The sequence below is a fragment of the Petaurus breviceps genome, unplaced genomic scaffold, assembly GCF_028583685.1.
Source record: "Petaurus breviceps papuanus isolate PSGF00001 unplaced genomic scaffold, PetGlider_PUasm1.0 186, whole genome shotgun sequence".
NCBI lineage: Eukaryota > Metazoa > Chordata > Mammalia > Diprotodontia > Petauridae > Petaurus > Petaurus breviceps.
Genome location: NW_027185798.1, coordinates 31355092 through 31370771, shown reverse-complemented (window position 1 = coordinate 31370771; position 15680 = coordinate 31355092). Strand labels below are relative to the sequence as shown.

The 15680-nt window shown below is 39.7% G+C and overlaps 1 long non-coding RNA gene across 1 annotated transcript in view; it reads left to right on the top strand.

The window, feature by feature from the left end:
• The window catches only part of LOC138162674 (uncharacterized), a 66389-nt gene extending 51051 nt beyond the window's left edge, over positions 1–15338 (top strand). Inside the window, exons 2-3 of the long non-coding RNA XR_011168693.1 lie at positions 12711–12806; positions 13985–15338. This is a non-coding gene — a long non-coding RNA (uncharacterized lncRNA). The remainder of the gene's footprint in view (positions 1–12710; positions 12807–13984) is intronic.
• Positions 15339–15680: the final 342 nt, after the last annotated feature.

The window sequence follows — 15680 nt, the reverse complement described above, 5'->3', positions numbered from 1 at the left end:
CAATAGAATCAGAGATGAAGGGTAGTATGTTAGGAACAGTAAGAAGGTTGGTGTTGGTAGATCTTAGAATGAATGGATTTAGTTAATGTGTAGCAAATAAAACAGAAAAGTGAAGGTGAAAATTAGTTAACTAAACTGAAAAAGGGGAGGACAGAGGGCACTCAGAACAGGGGATATGATGGTAGTCAAGTATAAGAAAACCAAAATATCTTCTTATACTTCACTCTGGAAGCCAGGCTGCAAATGACTTTAAGAGCCACATAGGATTTGGGATTTGATCCTGGAGGTTATAGGGAGCTACTGGAATTTATTGAGTAGGAGGGGTAACCTAATCTGGGCTGGACTTTAGGAAAATCCTTTTGGTAGCCAAGTGAAGGTTGAATTGGAATGGTGAAAAACTTAAAGAAGAAAAACTAATGAAGAGGTTTAATAATTGTTTTATTATGAGAGGATACTGAAATGGTCCAGTAGAGAAATGATGAAGGTTTACACCAGAGTGGTAGCTATGTGAAAGGAGAGAAGGGAACAAATAGGAAGCAAATAGGAGTTTATAGAAGGCCGAAGGACAGCTTGTCATTGTGTACGAAGTAGGCAGGAAGCTTCTTTAATATCCAGAAATACACTTCTGTAGTTTGGGAATGATGCACTGCACAGGGGACAGAACTAGTAGGCATAGTTGGAAAAGAGTCAGACAAGTGTCCAAGAAACTGGATCTCCAAAATAGGGCTGATTCATCCAAAAGGGATACTTTCCAATCTGACTCACTGGGTTAATGGAGCATACTACTTTTCTGCTATGCTCTAGTGTTTGGGGTTAAGCCAAGGTTCATTTTCTGCTCAGCATCCAGCTGCTGACAGATCCCTGCTGCTGCATTGGATCATTGATTTGGAAAGGATCTCATGGAACACAGAGTCCAATACTCACAGTTTCTAGATGGGGAATGGAGACTCAAAGAGGCCAAATGATTTTCCCATAGTAGATAGAAGGGAACAGAGACAAGATTCCAATTCAGGATTTCTGATTCCAAGTCCAATACTCAAGTATAAGGAGATGTGTTGACAGGGAGTCAATGAGGTAAGCAGCTTTGAGGGTCCAACTGAAATGAAAAAAAGGCCATGCATATTTATAATGGATGAAATCAGCTTGTTTTTGTGACTTTTTCTAGCATTGCTCAGCAGGCTAATCAACAGTGGTCAGCAGAGTTAGGCTGCCAGAAGGTTTAGGGAATAAGAGAGTCTAGGGTGATGAGGGTTACTGAATCATTGAAGTAATAGACTATGAGGTCGAGTACCGAGAGAAAGGCAAAAGAATTGAGGAAAGGATCACAGGTCATGGTAACACCAAAGAGAAGCTTCAGAAGGAGTAGGGATGTAGGAGAGGCAGAATAGGAGGCAGAAGATACAGTGAATGAGACAAAGGAAGGAAAATGAGCCATGACATTGGAATTTAGACTGAAGTAGCATGTGAATGATTATTTAGGAAGAGTGCTAAGTAGGCAGAATTTAGGTAATTCCAGAGGTTAGGATTTTAGAGGTGGCATAGTTTCAAAGGATTATGAATTTTGAGATGTGACCATACTAGTAGGCTGCTAACATGGGATAAAGATATAAGTTGAGGAACTATGAGATCAGTGTGTTATAAAGTTCATCAACGTGAATTTTGAGGTTATAGAAGACAATGGAAGATGACTAGGAAGACTATGAACCAGTTTCTAAAAGTCTTGTTAGTAAATGAAAACAATAGGACAGGGGTGGGAGATATTCGCACGAACTCTGCAAGAAACTTTACAGATATATGATGGCAGAAAAATGATTTGGAAGTGGCAATGGGAAGCAAGTAGGAAGATCTCTCTTCTTGGCTCTGTGAACTGGGGGAAAGAATGATAGAAGAGGTCTCCAGTGGAAGAATAACTACATATTTGTAAGAGGCCTGATTTTCTTCATATGCTTCATTCAAAATGACATCTCACAATAGATTGAATTCAGAAGTAGAAAGGAGAATCTAGCTGACTAAGCCAGATACTAAAGAGATTTGGAAGTATATGGAAAAACAGATACTTTTCTCACTATTTTTTTTTGTTTTGGAAAATATAGTTATTTTTTTATCAAAATATGTTATGTAAATTATCATATAATGGATTTATTATTCTTATTTTTAAGTGAATTAATGAATGGATGTTTTAAAATTTTATATTTTGGCACTAGGTGGCGCAGTGAATAAAGCACCGGCCCTGGAGTCAGGAGGACCTGAGTTCAAATCCAGCCTCAGACACTTAACACAAAACTGGCCATGCGACCTTGGGCAAGTCACTTAACTCCAAGTTAATCCCCATTGCCCTACTTTCCCCTCTCCAAAAAGCAAAAAAAAAAAATATGTTTCAATTTCTAATATGATAAGTATCAGTAGATATTACAGAGAGAAAAGTTCTTTGGATTCCTCAGTAATTTTTAAGAGTATAAAGGGGTAGGTACTGAGACCAAAAAATCTGAGAACTTTTATATTGGCTTTTCCAATAAATACAGGAGTAAAGCAAGGATGCTCACTTTCCCCAATATTATTTGATATAGTTATCAAAATGCTAGCAACATCAATAGGGTAAAAGAAAGGAATTAAAAGCATAAGGCTGGGTAAAGAAGATATATACAAACACAGGAGCAAGAGAAACAAAAAAAGATAAATATTAGTTAGCAGTCAGAATGACTATTGAGTGTTTATGTTCCATCGGAGAATGATACAAAAGTCTCCTCAGAACCCTAATGTTATCAATGATCAAAGAAGGAGTTAAATAAGTCAGGGAGTCTGAGTGGTTTCATTCTGTTTTGGTAATCTTAAAAGAAGAAAGGAAGAGGAGGGAAAAGGAATACACTAGGGAAAGGGTGAGGGGAGGGCAAGGAAACATCTCACACAGTTGGGATAGGTAAATAGAAGACTTTATGAACCAGGAGGAAGTAGGTATTGTCAGAAGCTCACTTTCATCTGAATAGGCAAACTAGGGTAGAACACACAAAGAGTTTGGAGTTTTTGTGCTGGCCTATTAAAGGGAATAAATAGCCCCTTTTGGCCTTCTGTTTTGCCCTTTTACTTTTCTTCCAGAATGATTTTGAAAAATGTTGCAGGAGGGGTGTTAGTGGGGGAATTCACCCCATTAAAAACCATTGATCATTCTTGGAATAGATGCACAGAAGGGCTATATGAAGTCACATATGTGGGCAGAAAAGAGAGTTTCTGCACAAAGCTCACCTCCAGCCTTGGAGGACCAGTAGCATAAATTGTAGACCACATGGTAACTGTGGAAGGAAAGCACATGGCTGAATGATGAGAATTCTTGAGAACTGCCTCTCCAGTAGGTCAGAATTTTAGAGTGCTGGAATCCAGGCTCCTAGTGAAAAGGGGGATAGCCTAAAGCTCAGAATCTAGCCTCCAAGCTGAAAAAGGGAGATTTGGGGGGGCTATGCTAGCATGGAGATTGCCTTGTGAGCAACCCTTAGTTTGACAGTTTGAGAATACATTTTTCCTTCAACAGAAGGGGAATTTCCTAGGTAGTGTAGGTCTTGAACAAATAAGAGGATCACATGTGTGATTACATCAGCAAAGAACCAAAGTCATAATATGGGAGACCAAGGGACCTAGGTCTTGCCCTTTGCTCCTATTACAATTCTTAATATGATACAGATCCAAAGGGCAAAGGGCTGCTGGGTGCATTTTCCCTTCTGAGGGGATCCAATAAATAAGGTGGCCCGGAAAATTTGGAAAATTTGTGGAACATCATAGGAAAGTTCCCAACATTCCAGTGAGTCCCACCATATTGTTGGCAATGTTGCCTATCTAATGATACCAAATGCCTTTCCTTTCTGGCAGTAATATAAACCACGGAGTGGTGCAATGAGTCTGCGGTACTGCATGTGTCCTTGTAGAAGATGACACTCAGTGAAATGTTGGAGGCTTTGCTACTGGCAGTCCCAATTTTGCTTACCTTCTGGAGAGTACAAACCACGGAGTGGTATTGTTAGTCTTAGAAGACTGTGGGAACCTGGGGTGGAGTAAGATTTATAGGAAGAGGAAATTTATATTGATTGTTTATGAACTATTTTATATATTTGTTTAGTTGCATTGCTTATGGACTTCTGTAAATCTTTTCCATTTGCTGTGGGCTTGGAATGAAGGCTGTCCTGTAACCAATAAATATATTTGTTTCCTTAAGGTTCTGCTTGTACAGGAATAGAAGACTCTGCTACTCACATTTGTAGAAACCTGAACATGAACTATACTTGAAACTTTTCCCTGTGAGAACTCTTATGGGGGGAGGGGACGATATAAACCAAAGGTATTTGGGGAGGAAGGGTTGCCCCAAAGTTTTAATCCCAAGAAAGAGGTGCTGAACTGTGGGTTTCACTTAGATATTGTAAGAATTGGATATATTGGAGAAAACAGGGTATGGACATATATATCAGTCACAAAATGTAGTTGGAAGGGATATTCCTTTGTTTCATTAGTGAAACCTTACTCAGAAAAAAAAAATTTATGATAGAAACTTCCTGGAATACTTCTAAATTCCTCAGTTAACAGTCTGGTCCTGTCCTCAAGTTAAAAATTATGTAGGACAGCTGGAATGCAGAAGTGAGGAGTTTTGGCTCAGCTCCTGGCTAATCATTTAAGTAAAAGAACAGACTGCTCTCAGAGTTTTGTGGATGGCTTATCTCTTATACTTCACACTCTTTTGGAGAATGCATTCTTCTATACAGAAGGATCACTGATAGCTCAGGAATTTAAAGAATAAGTAGATGACAATGATAGTATCAAAAACCACAATAACTACCAACAACAAAAATACTCCTCAGTCTGTCTGTTGTCTAAGCATATGACTTAACATTTAATTTTTTTAAGACAGTTTCCAAAACTTGAAAGCATGCTATATAAATGCAGGAAACAGATTAATATTCACTCAGTGCTTTTGTTCAGAATTTCTTCTATCAGTTTCTTGTACGTATTAGATAGATCTGCAGGCAAATACAGGAGCTAGAAAGGGCTCCATAATAATGTTCATGTAAGAAAATACAGGAGCCAAAAGCAGAAAGACAGTAGAGAACACTTACGTCAAAGGAACTGAGGGATGAGAAAGGGGAGGTGGTCAAGATCAACAAAGAGAGAGGTAGAAGTGATATTATTGTAAATATTAACACATGACCAGAAGGAAGAAACAAACAAGGACTTTGGAAAGTGGTCACCATTTTTAGCCTGAAACAGAGGCGTGATATAATAGTCTTGTAGGAATTTTATGCATTCAGATACCCCTTGAAACTCTCTCTGCCAAAAGAGGAGTAGCTAATGAATTACTGATTTGCCTTAGTGATAATTCAGCAAGGAAAGCTAGGGTGGCAGTGTAAGGAATGACTGAATCAAGGGAAAGTTTTTGGTTTTGTTTTGTTTTTTAAAGATAGTGGAGATTTAGGTATGTTTGTAGATGAGTGAGAAAGGGGAAGATCTGGGAGACACTGGGATCATGTGTGAAGGGGTTAACCTTGGCAAATAAGAGAATCATTTAACTTGTTAGATTGGAGCAATGGAAGAGATTAGAGTGAAGACCTAGAGAGGATTTGAAGTATGAAGGATGAGAGCTGCAGGGTTTCTGAATAGATAGAATCCATTATCTCAGCAAAGTAGGAGCCAAGACCATTTTTTTGAGACTCAGGTCATAGGGGTGGAGCTAAGAGCTTAAGGAGAGGTTTGGGGAATACAATAGGGAGTCAGTGGTTAATAAAAAGAAAGTCCTATAATAGTGTGGTTCCAGTTAAGGTTAGATAACATGAAATTGTAATGAACCTAGTCAGCAACGTTTCATAACTCCCCTTGTGGCTCAGGAGTAGGAATGGAGAAGATAAAGGTGATCCAGAGCTGAAGATTAGCAAAGGGGTAACAGCAGAAGGAAATTAGCGCAAGATATTCAAGTTAAAGGACAATGTATTTTTTTTACACTTTTATTGCTATCTTTTATTTTTATATCTTCATTTCCAAATATAGTCATCCCTGCCCTTCTACCCAGAGATGCATCCTCTATAAGAAAGAACAAAAATGAAAGAATGAAAAAAATAGCAATTCAGCAAAATTAACTAACACATCACCCAAGTCTGGCAGTATAAGCAATGCTCTACAGTCATAGTCCCCCACTTGTTCAAAAAAAGGGGAGGAGGTACATTTTCTCATTTTTCCTCCTGGGCCAGGCATGGTCATTAAAATCACCCAGTTTTTTTTTCTTTCCATTAAAATAATTGTAGTCATAATGTATGACCACATAGACAATACTGTTTGTGGACTACTTCAAGTCTTTTATGTTCTATGTTTAAATGTTTTCCTTATTCTGTTTACTTCAGTTTACAGCAGTTCAAAAAAATTTAACCATGCTTCACTGTGTTCTTCCTATTAATCTTTTCTTATGGCACAGTAATATTTTATATGTGTCTACCACAATTTGTTTATCCATTACATGTTGGGCTTAATAAAAGTTTTATTGGGGGTGGAGTCAAGATGGCCGAGTAGAAGCAGGACCTCCCTGAAGCTCCAGCTTCCATCTTCCCCAATCCATGTAAAAAGGGGACTCAACAAACTTTGGAGCTGCAGAACCCACAAAATGACACAGAGAAGCTAACCTCACGCTGAGGACAGCCTGGCAGGCTGGCAGGAATCAGCCAGCACAGTGTTCTGGGAGCCTAGCCCAGGCCTGTGTGAGCCTGAGGTTTTAGCCCCAGGGTGGGCCTGACCACCAGCCGGTGGGACTCCGGATCACCAGCAGCTGTGGCTGTTTCCAGATTTATCAACACATAGATGCAAAGGACAAAGTGAGAGGTCAATGCAGTCTGGACTTTGGGACCCAGTAGTTGGGAGAGCATTGGCTTTTGCCCCCAGGGTGAGAAGCCACTGAGACACCCCACACAGCCAGCACCACCTGGCAGCTTCAGCTCCAGGCCTGCAGAGTGTAGGGAGAGCAAACACAGTCTGAGGGGTAATCGCTCTTGCTTTAATCTGCTTGGATCTGGATTTCAGTCTAGGGTGGAGGTTCTGGGGTGTGGGACCAGGTTGCCAGAGCGTGTGGAGGCTTCAGAGAGGGCACCCAACTAATACCTCTGGTAGCTGAGAAAATCCCAGCATTTTGGACAAAAGCTCCTCTGTCTGGTGGCAGAGTCCTACTGTGGCAAAAAGCCCAGGGGTCAAGTGACTGAAGGATGACGTGACCAGGCAAAGGAAACAAAGCAGACAGAAGATTCTAACATTAGACTCCTATTTTGGGGACAAAAAGGAGCAAAGCATAGAACAAGAGGAAGACAGTGAAGTCAGAACTCCTACACCAAAAGCTTCAAAGAAAAATACGAGCTGGTTACAGGCCATAGAGGACCTTAAGAAGCAGATAAGAGAAGTGGAGGAAAAATTGGGAAAAGAAATGAGAACGATGCAAGGAAATTACAAAATGAGAGTCAACAGCCTGAATGAGGAAAATACTACCTTAAAAAACAGACTAACTAGCAGGGTGGCTAGGTGGTGCAGTGAGTAAAGTGCTAGCCTTGGAGTCAGGAGGACCTGAGTTCGGTTATAGCCTCAGACACTTAACACCCACACCCACACACACACACACACACACACACACACACAAAAACTAGCCATGTAACCTTGGGCAACTTACTTAACCCTACTTGCCTTCCAAAAGGCAAAAAAACCCCAACAAACCAGACTAACTCAATTGGCAAAAGAGGCTCAAAAAGGCAATGAGGACAGGAATGCCTTAAAAAGCCAAATTTGCCAGATGGAAAAAGAAGCTCAAAAGCTCAATGAGGAGAATCATTCCCTCAAATTTAGAATGGAGCAAAGGGAAGCTAGTGACTTTATGAGAAATCAAGATGCTATTAAACAGATCCAAACAAATGAAATAATAGAAGGCAATGTGAAATATCTCATGGGAAAAACCACTGACCTGGAAAATAGATCCAGGAGAGATCATTTAAAAATTATTGAACCACCTGAAAGCCATGATCAAAGACAGAACCTAGACATCATCCTCCAAGAAATTCTCAAGGAAAATTGCCCTGATGTTTTAGAACCAGAGGACAAAATAGAGGTTGAAAGAATCCACCGATCACCTCCTGAAAAAGATCCCCAAATGAAAACCCCTAGAAATATTATAGCCAGGTTCCGGAATTCCCAGATCAAAGAGAGAATATTATGAGCAGCCAGGAAGAAACAATTTGAATATTGTGGAAACAAAATCAGGATAACACAGGGTCTGGAAGCTTCTACACTGAGGGATCGAAAGGCTTGGAATATGATATTCCAGAGGTCCGAGGAGCTGGAATTAAAACCAAGAATCACCTACCCAGCAAAACTGAGTATCCTGTTTCAGGGGAAAATATGGTCATTCAGTGGAATAGAGGACTTTCAAGCATTCCTTTTTTTTTTTTTTTTAAAGCAATCGGGGTTAAGTAACTTGCTTAAGGTTACACGGCCAGTTACTTCTGGGTGTGGTGCTGAGTATTTGAGCCTGGATTTGATCCCCAGGTCATCCTGACACTGGAGCGGGTGATCTTACTTGCTGTGCTACCTGGCTGCCCCTCACGCATTCTTAATGAAAAAAATCGGAGTTGAATAGAAAATCTGACATTCAGATACAAGAAGCAAGAGAAGCTTGGGAAGGTAAACAGGGAAAAGAAATCATAAGCCACTTATCAAAGTTGAACTATTAACATTCCTACATGGAAAAACGATAATTGTAACTGATGAAACTTTTCTCAGTATGAAAATAGTTGAAAGGAATAGAAATATATGTACATATATATGTCTAGATCAGAGGGTATACGGGTGTGTGAATACATATGTGAATGTGTGTATATATGTGTACAGGTATACATAGATAGAGGGCACAGGACCAATTTAACAGGAAGGGATGATACTTAAAAGGTGAAATTAAGAGGTAAGAGAGGAATATAATGAGAGGAGATGGAGAGAGACAGAATGGGGTGAACTATCTCATATAGAAGAGGCAAGGGAAAATGGGTACAATGGAGGGGAAGAATAGGAAGGCAAAAGGGAATGGGTCAACCTTATTCTTATTGAACTTGGCTCAGGGAGGGAATGACATACACACTAAATAGAGTATCTCACCCTACAGGAAAATAGGGGGGAAGGGGATGAGAGGGGGGATGATGGAAGGGAGAGCAGGCTGGGGGGGAGGGAAGTTGGAAACACTCACTTTTGAAAAGGGACGGGATCAAAGTAGAGAATAGAACAAGTGGGTGGTGGGATAGGAGGGAGGGAAATATAGTCAGTGTTTTACAATATATCTTCTATGTTAATGTTTTGCATTAGGTACACATGTACAACCTATACTGAACTGCTTATCTTCCTAGTAAGGGTGGGTGACAAGGGAGGAAGGGAATGAATCTGGAATTTAAAGTTTTAAAATCAAATGTTTGAAATTATAAATATATATATGTATGTATATATACTATTATTAATACTATTTTACATGTAATTGGGAAAGAAGCTATACAGGCACTGGGGCATAGAGATCTACAATGCCCTACTGGAAAAGTCAAAGGGGGTATGGGAGAAGATATGGTAGAGAGCAGATTGGAGGACGGGATATCTTGTGGAATTGCTATTTTGGGGTGGTGGGTAGGGGAAAAACAGGGAGAAAATCTGGTGGAAATTAATGATGTAAATCAGAAGTTAATAAAGCATTTGAAAAATGAAAAAAAAAAAAAGAAAACTCCAAAAAAAAAGTTTTATTGTTATGACATCACAGTCATTTCTGGTTCAACTTCCCTTTTTTTTCCCATCTCCTAAACTTCTTTGTAACAAAGAAAAGTAGTAAAATAAAAACAATCAATATAGTTACCACTTCTAATAATGTATTCACCATTCTGCTCCCCTGGTATAAGACCTCCCTACCAAGAGGAGGAAGACATGTTTTCTTGCCATTTCTTTAGGCCTAATATTGCTTATTACAATTATTTAGAGTTCAACTCAATTTTAATGTTTTTTTTATTTAACTTGTGTACTTGAATATTAGTTCTCTGTTTCTGTTTATTTTATACTCTGTATCAGTTCAAACAAATCTTCTTATGTTTCTCTGAATTCCCCATATTGATCAATTTTCAGCACACAAAACTATTATAGTCATATACTGCAGTTTGTTCAACCGAACCCCAATTATGGACACCCCCTTTATTTTTAGTTCTTTTCTACCTCAAAAAGAGAACAATGTGTTGTTAAAATGGCTCACTTTAGAGTCAAGACTATAGAAGAAGGGAAGAGAAGCCAGGGCTGGGTTGGTGGACTCATGGTGAGCAAGGAGAGCAGGTTCAGGAGGAGTGGGGAGTGAAGTGAGAAAAATTTCAGGTAGAAGGATGAGGTGAATTTCAAAGTTCAGCATCTTTGTGGCGGAACATAAACACATCTCAGTATCACCTGAAACTTCAGGTAATAGTGAAGTCTAAAGTGTGACCATTCCTGCAGGCATTTGACCACAGTGCAGATGGAGGCCATAGGTGTAGAAGACAAACAGGGAGGCCAAAATGTGAAGATACAGAGTGAGTAGAAGAGAAATGACTGGAGTGGTCTTTAGTACTGTCTAGAGTTCTGGAGAAAGAAACAAAGAAGTCTATTGAAAAGAGACGAAAAGGCAGCTGCCTAAACAGAAAGAGAACACTGGATCGGGGGAAGACAATCACACCCATACACTTTTGGAAGAGCAATGAATTGGTCTGATCTTTCTGTCAGTCAGTCAGTTAACTAGTTAGTAACCTTCTCTTAGGTGTCTATTATGTGCCAGGCATTGTGCTAAGGAAGGCGAAAGACAGTCACTGCTAGGCCTATACACCAAGGAGGCTGAAGATAAACAGAAAAATCCCTTATAGACCAAAATATTCATAGTATCTTTGGGAGTATCAACGGACTAGACACAAAGTAGATGCCTATCAGTTGGGGAATATTATTGCTTTGTAATAGATGATGAATATAAAGAATGCGGAGAAGACTTGCATGAGCTGATGCAAAGCAGGATGAGTAGAAATAAGAAAACAAGATGTGCAATAATGTAAACAGAAAGAACAGCAACAAAAATGGAAATGGAATGCTGTGAAACTATAATGACACAAAGATCACTCACTCACAGAAACAGACTTTGGAAGTTATGTAATAATTCCGGCTGAGAAGGCGGAACCAGGGCAGAGCTCCCTTCTGGGGGCACCCAGAGAATCAGGGTCATGCCCTTCTCTCTGCCTTAGACCACCTAGTCTTGACCATCTCCATTTCGGGCCCTCGGGAGAGATTGAAAGGATAGGAAGAAGAAACTCTAAGTAAAAGTTTCAGGGACTAGTTTAGATTTGATGTCAGGAAATACTTCCTAGTAATCAGAGCAGGGGCTCTTAACCTAGGGTCTGGGAACTTTAAGAAATATCTTATTTTGGGGGCGGCCAGGTGGCTCAGTGAATAGAGCACTGGCCCCAGAGTCAGGAGGACCTGAGTTCAAATGCGGCCTCAGACGCAACACAAAAAACTAGCCATGTGACCCTGGGCTAGTCACTTAACTGCAACTGCCCTACCTTCCACCCTCTAAAAAGCAAAAAAAAAAAAAAAGAAAGAAATATATTATTTTTATTATGAATTCAACTATTTCTATTTCCGTAATTGGTGTCAATTGTAATCCTATGCATTTTATTTTATGTATTAAAAAAAAAAACCCAGCATTCTGAGAAGGTGTCTGTAATTTTCACTAGACTGCCAGAGGGGTCCCTGACACAGAATAGGCCAAGAACCCTGGAGTTGGAGCTTTTCTGGTGGCTTCTGGAGGGTCTCCGCTTGGAGGTCTTCTAGTATTTGGACTTTTGTTGGGCATGTTATAGTGAGGATTTCTTCTGCGATATATGCTAGATGGTTGCTGAGTTCTCTCCCAACTAAAAACTTCTATGATGCTGTAGATCATTTGGAAGATTAAATGGCTAATCCTCTTTATCTTGCCATTGATGTCTTTTGTCTGGTTCACATCTAAGGCTTTTGCTGTGTGGTACTATGGAAATGAATGAAGTAAGCTGGTCTCTGAGTCAGGATAACTTGGGTTCAAATTCTAAGCCTTCCACATACTGGCTAGTCAATTCTTTAAGACAATATGCTGCAGGGAATGCTCAGCTTCACTAGAAAAGAAAGTTCCTCACTGGGAGCCCCCTATACAGATAAAATAACAGGTTGGATTTTTAAAAAATGTGCCAGGCACTGTATGAAGTATTGGGGATTGGCAGCTAGGTGACTCAGCAGATAAGAGTGCTGGGCCTGGAGGCAGGAAGACCTGAATTCAAATCCAGCCTCAGACACTAGCTCTGTGACCCTGGGCAAGTCACCTAACCTCTGCTGCCCTAATTTTCTCATCTGTAAAAAGGGGATAATAATGCCTACCTCCCAGGGTTGTTGTAAGGATCAAATGACAAAACTATAAAGCGTCTGGCACATAGTAAGTGCTATATGAATATTAGTTATTATTATTATTAGATGTTTCAGGCTTAAGAACTCCTGACTTCGAGACCAAAGCACCTGAATTTGAATCCTGACTCTGCTGTTGACATTTTTGTGTAATCTTGGACAAATCACTTAATCTCTCTGGGCTCCAGTTTCTTCATCTGTAAAATGAGAGGGTTGGACTGAATGGTTTGTAATCTCTCCTCCTTCTGCAGGTATGTGATCCTGTCTTCCTGTGATTCTTGATGCCCTGTTCCCAGACGTATAAAGGAAAACAACAATCCAAAGGAATGAAGGAAGCAAACCCATGGGTAGGAATGTTTCCTCAGCAAACTTTCCAAGGCCATTTACTTGGCATGGCAGAGGTAAAAGTCCCCACTACAGAACAAGAGACAGGGCGAAGGGAGGGTATGAAACTCCTCCAGTATGAGGTAACACAATAAACACTTGAACCTAGAAGTTTAATAAATACTTCAGTGTAGGACAAAAGGGTTAGGCAAGGGCAGACCTGGGTAGGTGGGGGGTTGAGGATGTACACATTGCTAAGGTTTCTCCTCTTGTATGCTAATCTCAAACCACATCACATAAAAGGACTTATTTGTAGATTTTTATTTTTTAAAATGTTAAACAGAATTTTGTTTTACTTTTTTGAGAATTTCGAGATGCTTTGTGATATAAGTAAAGAGTCACAAAGTTAGGTTTGGGAATTTCAAGGCTACTAACTCAAAGCTGAGGTACTGGATGACCTTAGTCAGAACCCTAGGTAAAACTCTGGGCCTCAGTTTCTCTATTAGTAAATTGGGGACAATAATCATTTTATCTCCCTTATTGGGTCTTTGAAAAATAAATAAATGAGAGGATCTGTGGATACTTTCCTCCTTTAGACTCCTGACATTTTCACTGGCTGTCACCCATTCCTGGAATACTTTCCCCCTTATCTCTGCCTCCTCACTTTCCTGGCTTCCTTCAAGTCCCAGCTGAAATCCCACCTTCCCTCTTTCCATTCTTTGTCTTGTGTCCGTCTTATTTGTACATAGTTGTTTTTCATGCTGTTTCCCCCCCCCCAGACTGTGAATTCCTTGAGAGTAGGTACTTTTACCTTCCCTTGTATCCCTATCACGTAGCACTACATCTGGCACATAGTAAGCACTTAATACATTTTATTGACTGACTGATCATAGGTGGGGAATGGGACACATACACTCATACTGTCAAACATGATTGTTGTCAGTTTGCTTTACTTACCTATATTTCCTTGGTGGGGTAATCAAAATGTTATTTGAAATTATTTTCAATGCAAAGACATCTCTTCTGAGAAGGCACAGTAGGGGTAAAAGAGAAAGGATTCTGGTCTTAGCTTCCTGAATGACTAAAGCCCATATGAGGCCATACCCAACCCTTTTGAGCTCTCTTTTTCCTACTGGCAAAATGAAAATGAATAACAAATAATAAAATTAGACTGGACTAATCCAACTGAATTTTTTCTCAGAGATTTACCAAACCTTACCTGCCCCACCTGAGAAGAAGACAAGGATGGAAGTATGGGGAAGAAGAGAATCAGCACCTTCTGATTTTAAAAACTTCACACCATTAAGAATTTTAAATCTTATCTATAAGCACATGCAGAAATGCTCTAATTCACTATTGATTAGAGAAATGCAAATCAAAACAACTCTGAGGTACCACATCTCACCAGTCAAATTGGCTAAGATGACAAAACAGGAAAATGACAAATGCTGGAGAGGATGTGGGCAAATTGGAACACTAATGCATTGCTGGTGGAGTTGTGAACTCATCCAGCCTTTCTGGTGAGCAATCTGGAATTATGCCCAAAGAGCTATAAATACTTTCATACCCTTTGATCCAACAATACCACTCCTAGGGTTATATCCCAAAGAGATCATAGAAATGGGAGAAAGACCCATATGTACAAAAATGTTTATAGCAGCTCTTTTTGTGGTAGCAAAGAATTGGAAATTAAGAGGGTGCCCATCAATTGGGGAATGGCTGAACAAGTTGTGGTATATGCATGTTATGGAATACTATTGTGCTATAAGAAACGAGGAGCAGATGGTCTTCATATTTACTTGGAGAGGATTAAAAGAACTGATGCTGAGTGAGAAGAGTAGAACCAGGAGAAATTTGTACACAATTAATTACAGACACAACATATGTGTGATGACCAACTTTGATAGACTGGACTCTTCTCAGCAATGCAGTGATATAAGTCAATCCCAAAAGACTCATGATGGAGAGAAATATGTGCATCCAGAGAAAGAACTAGAAAGAACTAAGTTTATATCCAGGTGGAAGCAAAATACCTGACTTTTTCCTTCTCTTATTTAGTTTTATGTCCTCTTTACCATTTTTCATTCCAGCTGGTACAATCCATCCTTATAACCTGACTAATGTATAATGTGAAAGTATTTACAGATCCTATACTTGACTATAAGCCGCCATGGGGGGGAGGGGAGGGAGGGGGACAAAATGTGAAACTCAAGGAATTGTGGAATTGAATCCTGTAAACTAAAAGGAAACAAACAAATTAATTTTAAAAAAAAGAATGTAAAAAAAAAAAGAATTTTAAATCTTTCCTGTTTGAATTTAGTTTATTTCATCATGTTTGGTCCTCAGGAGAAATGGAGAACAACTCTTCCTTTCCTACCTCAGAAGGAGTAACAAGCAAAATGAATTAGTGAGCCTAATGCAAGAAAGTAAGTTTGATCTCATGGGAATTATTGAGACTTGACAGGATGAGACCCATGACTGGAATATGTCTCTAGAAGGGTAAACCTTATTGTAACAGAAGAGAAGAAGGTAAGGGCAAAAAGGGGAAAGAGCAGCACTACATAATAAGAAAATGTATTCATTTGAGGAAATCCAAAAGACAAGGAGGGTAGAGAACATTTATGTGAAAGACAGTGGCTTCCTTGTCTCAGACTCTCTCCACATGGCAGAACTAGGGGCAGGATGCCAGGAACCAGCATGTCTGGGCACAGACACAGTTTCAAGAGAAAAGCAAATATTCACCACTAAGCTCAATGTAGCTTCTCTCTTTCCACCATCTTTCTTCCAGAAATCTTCACAAAGCAGTCCTGGAAGCTCCTGTTACATGATATCACTAACTAATGAATTCTAAGGTAATATTTCTCATCTTCATGGTGATGGTGACACAAGATTACATT